Source organism: Pongo abelii, chromosome 15, assembly GCF_028885655.2.
Source record: "Pongo abelii isolate AG06213 chromosome 15, NHGRI_mPonAbe1-v2.0_pri, whole genome shotgun sequence".
Lineage (NCBI taxonomy): Eukaryota > Metazoa > Chordata > Mammalia > Primates > Hominidae > Pongo > Pongo abelii.
The window spans coordinates 52,289,274-52,300,041 of record NC_072000.2 but is presented as its reverse complement, the minus strand read 5'-3'; the positions used below and the strand labels follow the sequence as shown (position 1 = coordinate 52,300,041).

Here is a 10,768-nt window from a genome sequence, read left to right as displayed (position 1 = left end):
GAAATTTAGTATATTATAAAATGGCATCTTAAACCACTGGGGCAAGATGGATTTTTAAATAAATGATGCTGTAAAACCTGTAGCCATATAAATAAAATTTGGCCCATATCTCATACCATATGAAAGAGTAAACTCCAAATAACTTAGGTACCTAAAAGTAAAAAGAAAACCATACAAATACTAGAAGAAACTTAGGCAAATTACTCTTTAACAATGGTATAGAACTCTGACTCAAATCCAAAGGAAATGAAAGAAAGAGCTATAAATCTGATTCCCTGAACAAACGCATTGCAAAGTGAATCATAAACAAGGCAAAATACTATTGACAACTAGGAGATAATATTCACAGGCTATAACACAGACACAGGGTTAGTATCCTTACTATTTAAAGAACCCTTAAAAATTGAAGGACAGTGCTTATATTTTGGCAGGACATATGCTAAAATTGGAATGACACAGAAAAGATTATCTTGGCACCTATGCAATGATGACATGCAAATTCGTGAAGTATTCCATATTTTTATGGCTGAAATGACAAGTAGAATTCAGAATGGATAGGTACAAAGTTAATTGAACTACAGAAATACATTCTAACCCAATGCAAGGAAGCTAAAAATCAACATAAGAATTGAATGAGCTGACAGACAAAATAGCCAGTATAGAGAAGAATGTAACTGAACTGACAGAGCTGAAAAACACAAGAATTTCATAATGAAATTACAAATATTAATAGCAGAATAGCCCAAACAGAAGAAAGAATGTCAGAGCTTGAAGAATGACTTCCTGACATAAGGTAGGCAGACAACAATAGAGAAAAACAAATGAGAATGAATGAGCAAAACCTCTTAGAAATAAGGGATTATGCAAAGAAACTGAATCTACAACTGATTGCTGCACCTGAAAGAGATAGGGAGAATGCAACCAACTCAGAAAACATATTTCAGGATGTCATCCAAGAGAATTTCCCCAACCTAGTTGCAGAGGCCAACATTCAATTCAGGAAACGCAGAGAATCCCTATAAGATACTTCACAAGAAGATCATCCCCAAGACATATAATTATCAGATTCCCCAAGGTCAAAATGAAAGAAAAAATAAATGTTAAAGGCAGCTAGAGAGAAAGACCAGGTCACACACAAAGGGGAGCTCTCAGACTAAGATTAGACCTCTCAGCTGACACCCTACAAGCCAGAAGAGATTGGGGGTCAATATTCAACATTTTTAAGAAAAGAAATTCCAACCCAGAAGTTCAAAAGCTGAGGAGAAACAGGATCCTTTTTAGACAAACAAGTGCTGAGAAATTTGTTACCACAGGCCTGCCTTACAAGAGCTCCTGAAGGAAGCACTAAATATGAAAAGGAAACACTGACACCATTACTAGTCACTACAAAACACATTGAAGTACACAGACCAGTGACATTATAAAGTAAACACGTAAGTCTGCAAAATAACCAGCTAGCATTGTGATGACAGGATCAAATCTTCACACAACAATACTAACCTTAAATATAAATGGGCTACATGTCCCAGTTAAAAGACACAGACTGGCAAGTGGGATAAAGTACTAAGACCCTTTGGTATGCTGTCTTCAAAAGACCCATCTCACATGCAATGACATACATAAGCTCAAGATACAGAATTAGAGAAAAATCTACCAGGAAAAGGGAAAGCAGAAAACATTGGGGTTGCAATCCTAGTTTCTGAAAAACAGACTTTAAACCAACAAATGTCAAAAAAGACAAAGAGGGCCATTACATAATGGTAAAGGGTTCAATTCAACAAGAAGATCTAACTGTCCTAAATATATATGCACCCAACACAGGAGCATTCAGATTCATAAAGCAAGTTCTTAGAGACCTTCAAAGAGACTTAGACTCCCACATAATAATGGTAGGAGACTTTAACACCTCACTGACAATATTATACATATCTTTGAGGCAGAAAATTAATAAAGATATTCAGGACCTGAATTCAACACTGGATCAAAAGGACCTGATAAATATTAAAAGAACTCTCCACCCCAAAACAATAAAATATACCTTCTCATTGCAACATGGCACATATTCTAACATCAATCCGTAATTGGGAGTAAAACACTCCTCAGCAAATGCAAAAGAACTGAAATCATAACAGTCTTTCAGACTATAGTACAATCAAATTACTGATTAAGACTAAGAAATTCACCCAAAACTATACAGTTGAATGGAAATTGAATATTCTGCTTCTAAATACCTATTATTTAGGTAAATAATAAAATTAAGGCATAAATCAAGAAGTTTTTTTAAACTAATGAGAAAGTTACAACATACCAGAATCTTTGAGACACAGTTAAGGCAATGTTAAAAGGAAATTTTATAGCACTAAATGCCCACTCAAAAAGTTAGAAAGATGTCAAGTAAATAACCTAATATTACAACTAATAAAACTAGAGAAGCAAGAGCAAACAAATCCCAAACCTAGCAGAAGATAGAAAATAACAAAAATCAAAGTTGAACTGAAGGAGATCGAAACACAAAAAAAACCATTCAAAAGATCAATAAATCCAGGAGCTTGTTTTTGAAAAAATTAATAAAATGGATAGACTGCCAGGTAGAATAATACAGAAGGAAAGAAGATTCAAATAACCACAATCAGAAACAACAAGGGGGATATTAACACTGACCCCACAAAAATATAAACAATCATAAGAGAATATTATGAACACCTCCATCCACATACATAAGAAAATCTACAAGAATGGATAATTCCTGGACACATACACCCTCCCAGGGCTAAACCAGGAAGAAAATGAGTCCCTGAACAGACCAATAATGAGCTCTGAAATTGAGGCAGAATAAATAGCCTACCAAAAAAAGGCCCAGGGCCAGATGAATCCACAGCTGAATTTTATCAGAAGTACAAAGAAGAGCTGGTACCATCCCTACTGAAACTACTCCAAAAAATTGAGGAGAAGGGACTCCTCCCTAGCTCATTCTATGAGGCCAGCAATATCCTGATACCAAAAACTGGCAGAGATAGAACAAAAAAAAGAAAACTTCAGGCCAATATCCTTGATGAACATCAATGCAAAAATTCTCAACAAAATACTAGCAAACCAAATATAGCAGCAAATCAAAAAGCTTATTCACAACAATCAAGTAGGCTTTATTCCTGTGATGCAAGGTTGATTAAACATACACAAATCAATAAATGTGATTCACCACATAAACAGAACTAAAGACAAAACCTATATGATTATCTCCATAGATGAAGAAAAGGATTTCAATAAAATTCAATATCCATTCATGTTAAAAGCTCTCAATAAATTAGATATTGAAGGAACATATCTAAAAATAATAAGAGCTATGTATGACAAACTCATAGCCAGCACCATACTGAATGGATGAAAGCTGGAAGCATTCCCCTTGAAAACTGGCACAAGACAAGAATTCCCTCTCTCACCACTCCTATACATCAGAGTAATGGGAGTCACGGCCAGGGCAATCAGGCAAGAGAAAGAAAGAAAGGCATCCAAATAGGAAGAGAGGAAGACAAACTATCCCTGTTTGCAAATGACATGTCCCTATATTTAGAAAACTTGATAGTCTCATTCTAAAATATCCTTAGACTTCAGCAAATTTGTAGCATACAAAATTAATATGCAAAAATAACTAGCATTCCTTTACATCAACAACAGTCAAACTGAGAGCCAAATCAGAAATGAACTCCCATTCGCAATTGCCACAGAAAGAATAAAATACAGGAATACAGCTAACCAGGGAGATGAAGGATCTCCACAAGGATAACTATGAACTACTGCTCAAAGAAATCAGAGATGACACAAACAAATGGAGAAGCATTCCATGCTCATGGATAATAAGAATCAGTATCGTTAAAATGGCTATACTGCTCACACCAATGTAAAGATTCAATATTATTCCTATTAAACTAACATTGAGATTCTTCACAGAACTAGAAAAACTATTTAAAAATTCATATGGAAACAAAAAATAGCCAGAATAACAAAGGCAATCCTAAGCAAAAAGAACAAAGCTGAAGACATCATGCTACCTGACTTCAAACTATTATAATGGGGCTACGGTAACCAAAACAGCATGGTACTGGTACAAAAACAGACACACATATCAATGGAACAGAATAGAGAACCCAAAAATAAGACCACACACCTACCACTATTTGATCTTCAACAGACCTGATAAAAACAAGCAATGGGGGAAGGATTCCCTATTTAGTAAAAGGTGCTGGGAGAACTGGCTAGCCATATGAAGAATATTGAAACTGATCCCTTCCTTACACCATATACAAAAATTAACTCAAGATGGATTAAAGACTTAAATGTAAAACTCAAAACTATAAAAACCCTGGAAGACAGCCTAGGTAATACCATTTAGGACATAGGCACAGTCAAAGGTTTCATGACAAAGATGCCGAAAGCAATTGCAACAAGAGCAAAAATTGACAAATGAAATGTAATTAAACTAAAGAGCTTTGACACAGCAAAATAAACAGAGTAAACAGACAACATACAAAATGGGAGCGAATTTTTGCAAACTGCATCTAACAAAGGTCTTATATCCAGCATCTATAAGGAACTTAACCAAGTTTACAAGAAAAAATCAACCCCATTAAAAAGTGGGCAAAGGACATGAACAGACACTTTTCAAAACAAGACATATTGCAGCCAACAATTATACGCCAAAAAGCTCAACATCACTGATCATCAGAGAAATGCAAATCAAAACCACAGTGAGATACCATCTCACATCAGTTAGAATGGCTACTATAAAAAGGTCAAAAAATAATAGGTGCTGGCAAGATTGTGGAGAAAGAGGAATGCTTATGCAATGTTGGTAAGAGTGTAAATTAATTCAATAATTGTAAAAGATAAAGTGGTGATTCCTCAGTAACCTAAAGTCAGAAATACCATTTGACCCAGCAATCCTATTACTGGGTATATATGCCCCAAAATGTAAATTGTTCTATTATAAAGACACATTCATTTGTATGTTCATTGCAGCACTATTCACAATTGCAAAGACATGGAATCAACCTAAATGCCCATCAATGACAGACTGTATAAAGAAAATGTGGTAAGTTTGTTAGCAGTGGAATGTATCTAAGCCATGGGGCACTAAAGTACATTACTGACAGCTAATGCATATGGGTCTGCAGCAGCCTCAATTCTTGCCTCCTCAGAAGAAAAATTTGACTGAGGGGCAGAAGGATAAAGGAGAGACCAAGGCAAGTTTTAGAGCAGGAGTGACAGTTTATTAAAAAGATTTAGAGGAAGAATGAAAGGAGATAAAGTACACTTGGAAGAGGGCCAGGTAGGCAACCTGAGAGATCAACTGTACTGTGTTTGACCTTCGACTTGGGGTTTTATACATTGGCATACTCCCAGGGTCTTAAATCCCTTCTCCCCTGATTATTCCCTTGGGTTGGGCTGTCCACATGTACAGTGGTCTGTTAGCACTTGGGAGGGGCCGCATGCACAGTGTGTTTATTGGAGCTGCATGCATGCTCACTTAAGGTGTTCTTCCCTTACCAGTCCAGCATTCCTAGAGGAAGGTCAAATACCAGTTAAACTCTGCCATTTTGCCTTTTAGTGTGCATGCTTGAGCATGCTTGAGCCCTCTTGCCCAACTCCCAAGACCTTGTTGAGAAGATGCTGATCACCAGTTTTAGGTTTTTTCTATCTATTGGGAGACAGCCTTTCCCTGGTGCTGGCTGTGAACAATTATTATTTTAGAGAGACAGTTAACAACCACCTGACCATCACCTGATGGTTGCATGACATTCCTGGTGGGGACGTGGGGAACCCTCTCCTCCCCTGCTCATGCTTGACTAGCCATCTACTGTCACACATATACACAATGAAATACTATGCAGCCATAAAAACGAATGAGATTATGTCCTTTGCAGAGACATGCATGAAGATAGAGGCCATTATCCTTAGCAAAATAATACAGAAACAGAAAACCAATACTATATGTTTTCCCTCATAAGTGGGAGCTAAATGATGAGAACACATGGACACATAGAGAGGAACAACACACACTGGGGCCTATCAGAAGGTGCAGGGTGAGAGGAGAAAGAGGATCAGAAAAGATAACTAATGGGTACTAGATAATGTGTGGGTGATGAAATAATCTATACAATCAACCTCCATGACACAAGTTTACCTATGTAACAAACCTGCACATGCACCCCTGAACTTAAAATAAAAGTTGAAAAAAATTGAAGGACAAAGTCAAAAATCTCATATTGAGTTGTTAGTTGAATATAGGTATTCTAAAGCAAGCAGTGGCTTAAATATAAAGCTATGAAATGAAAATAAATCACCTAGGGAGATAATATGCATGTAGAAGACCTAAGATGACTGAGGTCTGTGTATTCAAGCATAAATATGGTAGAAGCGAAAGAAGGAAATGTAATTCAGAAAGAATAGCCGTTTGATGAAAAATTTACATACATCTTATGTTTTTTTTTTCCCATCTTAACGCCAGGAAATGGCTCAGAAGTTAATTCTATAAAATGAAGACGTGAGAAGCTGTTATTATAACAAAGTAACTTATTGATAAATTTATTTTTCACTCATAATAGCTTATTGTTAGTTTGTATCATTTAAACAAACAACCATGATCATTTCTGTGTCAAATTAATGATTTCAAAACTTAAACTAATTTGTATAATATCTAAATTATGGCTCCTACAATGAGATATACTAACTCTCCACAACATTATTCTCTGTGAATAATTAAGTGCCTGTTGGAACCATTTAGGAAATTATCATCTTCTCACTGCTGTACAGAATCCTGAAAATGCAGCTTTTCAAAATACAGAACTTATTTCTAGAAGAAAACAAATGCCCAAATAGCATGGCTTATTAAATAACACATTTTAATTATGAAGTAGTCCTTTCCCAAAACCACTGAAATCAGTTATTGAGTGAAGAATGTAAACTCCTTGAGCAGTGTTTAATCTATGCTGTCTCACACTTGGTGGCCATGTTAAAATGCTATGACAATAAATAGAGCTTGCTGTGTTTGACACACTATTTGGAGTGGCTAAGGCGAACAGAGGAACATTTACTGCTTTTAATCATTAACATGAAATGACTGATCAACAGTATTACTGGAATGCTAGTCATTTAAATATAAAAACACTTTGAAGTTTCTAATTTTAGAAGGAAATAATTGAGTAAACAGCCAAGTTAATCATTGTGAGTACCTTAGTGTCAAGACAGACAATTTGTAATTTTGAAAAACAGTAGTATGAAGTAACAAGAAATCTCACTGAGTTAATGTGATTTGTTTTCTGAAATGTTATTTAAGTGGAAACTAAACTTGAGTCACTTTGACACAGATTGAGTCTAGCTGACTCAATCTTACAAAGAAAGAAAGCTGACTTACTTACAAATTTAAAGACACTCATCATTTGTACTTGTCCTTACAGGAGGCAATTCATCACTCCGGGAATGTGTCTTTGTATTCATCATCCCATAATGTTTATAGTAACCAAACTTATTCATACTGAATGGCTGGGATATTTTTAAATGCAATGTTTACTTGTTGTTATGTTTAGATTAGAAAGTAAGATTAGGGAAGGTGCATATTCAATCTCAAGGTCAAAGAATTAGAGAAAGGTTGGGAGAATCAGAGGCAGACATTTTAGTCATCTTTAAAGGGCTCTAAGAAAGTTGTCATGAAACCAATTTTTTCTGTAATTTTAAAGAGTGAAGATTCACTGAGTTTCTCTAAACTTTATTTGTAAAGGTTAAAATGATAGATAGATAGATAGACAGACAGACAGATGATAGATAGATGTAGATTGTATTATCAGTACTTCAGAAATCCTATCTCTACTTTCTTCATAGTTTCCCTTCATTTTAGGGTCTGTCTTGTTTTTATATTCTACCTATTAGGTCTAGGAAGAAAGAAATCTGTTGAACACATTGATGGAAATTCTTATATGACTATTCCTGAGGGTAAACAATTTTTAAAAGAGGAGTTGAAATAATGAATTCTTAATCTAAATGAATGTAACTCTTCAAATTAGATTAAAGGAACACCAGGATATATAAGAGTAAACACAAAACTAGATAATAATTTTGAAGGAATGTTTATATAATGAAATTAATCATAATATAGATTGTTTATTTCATCCAGAATACCAGATTAGAGAAACTATGGTATCATTTAAAAGGATTTAAAAGGCAAAGTTTGGAATCTCACAGAGCAAGAGTTCACAAAATGTGTTAAAACATGGATAACGTTAAAAAGTTTGCAGATCTCATCTAAAAATAATTTCTTTTTTTTTTTTTTTTTTTTTTTTGAGACAGAGTCTCGCTCTGTCGCCCAGGCTGAAGTGCAGTGGCACGATCTCGGCTCACTGCAAGCTCCGCCTCCCGGGTTCACGCCATTCTCCTGCTTCAGCCTCCCGAGTAGCTGGGACTACAGGCGCCCACCACCACGCCCGGCTAATTTTTTGTATTTTTTAGTAGAGACGGGGTTTCACCGTGTTAGCCAGGATGGTCTCCATCTCCTGACCTCGTGATCCGGCCGCCTTGGCCTCCCAAAGTGCTGGGATTACAGACGTGAGCCACCGCGCCGGGCCAAAATAATTTCATCAATGGACAACCCAGTTACAGTTAAAGCATTACTGAAAACGTCAATATTTTTATGAGTTTGTATTGAATTAACCCAAGTTATACTGGAAAAATAGTAAGAAAATTTCGTGTGAACTGTTTTTATTTTTTTCAATGACAAAGTCCGATGCAAATAAAAATTTGAGAGCTTTAACAACTTTACAATGGTCAAGGTCCCTTAACATTCCCACCTCAAATATCCACTTGTCCACCCACATGTTTATGGCTCAACATCCAAATAGAAATAATGTATATGAATATACGGTACAGTTATAAACTGATGAAAAATAAATAACTAATGAAACTACAGGTTGTTAACATGTTAAAATATTGGGAGGCAGAACAAATGTAGGTAGCCCATAGGTTATGAGGAAATTATTCTCTTAAAGTATATTTTAAAGCTACTCTAGAACTTGACAATCTTCTTGTGGAAACAATGGTGGTTAGGTTGTCACGGAGGCAATTTCTCTTGTATGCCTCCAGGACAATTTATTTCTCAAATTCCATTTGGGAGTCCAGAAATACACTTCAGCCCCTGCAGGAGAATGACTAATATCTATTTTGGTAGCTGGGTAAAGAGTAGGATTTTTATACATTTCTGTGCCTAGAAATTTGTTTCCTTAATATTTGTGTAAGGAGAAGCAAGCTTCGATTCACTTCTTGGGGTTTTATACTGCGCATGCCTATGAGGTGGGTGTAAGAGGTCGTGTTTGCATATGTTTGCATAACAAACTACCTGTGTTTCAAAGTAGTCTTAATTGTTCTTTGTTCCTGCAGCTGATTAAGTTCAAATAGCTTGACCAAATGTATGCTAAAGAATACTTGTACCGAATGAAGCATGTATCTTGAGAGATGAAAAGTCCTGACACTATAGATTTAAATTTTCTGGGTTTCCAAAGGTACAATATGTGGTCATTGTGAAACCTTTCTGCCGGTACGTTTTAATTCTGATAGAAAGGCATGGCCCTTGGAAGTTGGGACAGAGTTCATTGTCCACAGAATTTTACACTTGGCTTTTGTCCTGAGTTGTCCAGCAAAGGCTCTTATTAATATCAATTTTCCTGACAGCTTTTATAATGTGGACACATTAATACTAGGAACTGGACTGTGATCACTGATATAAGCTGCTAAAGTGTTGTCAGAGAGCAGTGACTTTGGATCATTTACAGAGAATTTAATGCAGTGAAGAAAATTGACCTCATCAAGAATTTAGCTTGTGTATGAAGTAAGGAATACATTTATTACTTTATAGTAAAAAGAAATGATTTGGGAAATAACATGATTCCATGGTTCTGATTGACTTTTGAGTATGAAAACATGGGATTCTCTCCATAATTTCTATTGATGTGTGTGACCTCAGGCAAATAATTTTCTTGGGTATTTCTTGAATATCCTATCAGAAGCAAGGTAAATCATGGTTATTTAAAATAATGTGTGTAATCCTCAATAAAATATCTTACCTTGATTACAAGGCTTAATGACGCATTTTCTTTCTAAGACCTATGGCGAAACATCATTGTATTCTTAAATGAAAAATATATTTTTAAGTATTCCATGAACATAAAAATGTAGTAATACATGAAATAGCTTTCAAATTCCCATTTTTTTTGTAAGTATTCTTCATTGTTCAACAACTTTTTTTTTTTTTTGAGATGGAGTCTCGCTCTGTCGCCCAGGTTGGAGTGCAGTGGCGTGATCTTGGCTCACTGCAAGCTCTGCCTCCCAGGTTCATGCCCTTCTTCTGCCTCAGCCTCCCGAGTAGCTGGGCCTACAGGCGCCCGCCACCATGCCCAGCTAATTTTTTGTATTTTTTAGTAAAGACGGGGTTCCACCGTGTTAGCCAGGATGGTCTATGATCTCCTGACTTCGTGATCCACCTGCCTCGGCCTCCCAAAGTGCTGGGATTACAGGCATGAGCCACCGTGTTCAACAACTTTTAATAAAGTATGTGAATATATTCTTAGGTTTCTTGTCATAAAAACTCCGAGGTTCAACTTAGTGATTCCTGGATCTACTGCAAAGAGATGGGCTTTGCCTTCTCTGACCACAGAAAAAAGCAGAGAATTAATCTAAGATCCAAGCCGCTATAATTACTAGAAATCCCAGCCACTTACATTCTACT

At 35.9% G+C, this 10,768-nt stretch overlaps 1 non-coding gene across 1 annotated transcript; it reads left to right on the top strand.

Annotated features, from left to right (window-relative positions):
* The first annotated feature begins 413 nt into the window (after positions 1-413).
* Positions 414-522, top strand: LOC112128847 (U6 spliceosomal RNA). Its single transcript, XR_002911303.1, has one exon. It is a non-coding gene; the product is annotated as a U6 spliceosomal RNA (small nuclear RNA).
* The last annotated feature ends 10,246 nt before the right edge of the window (positions 523-10,768 follow it).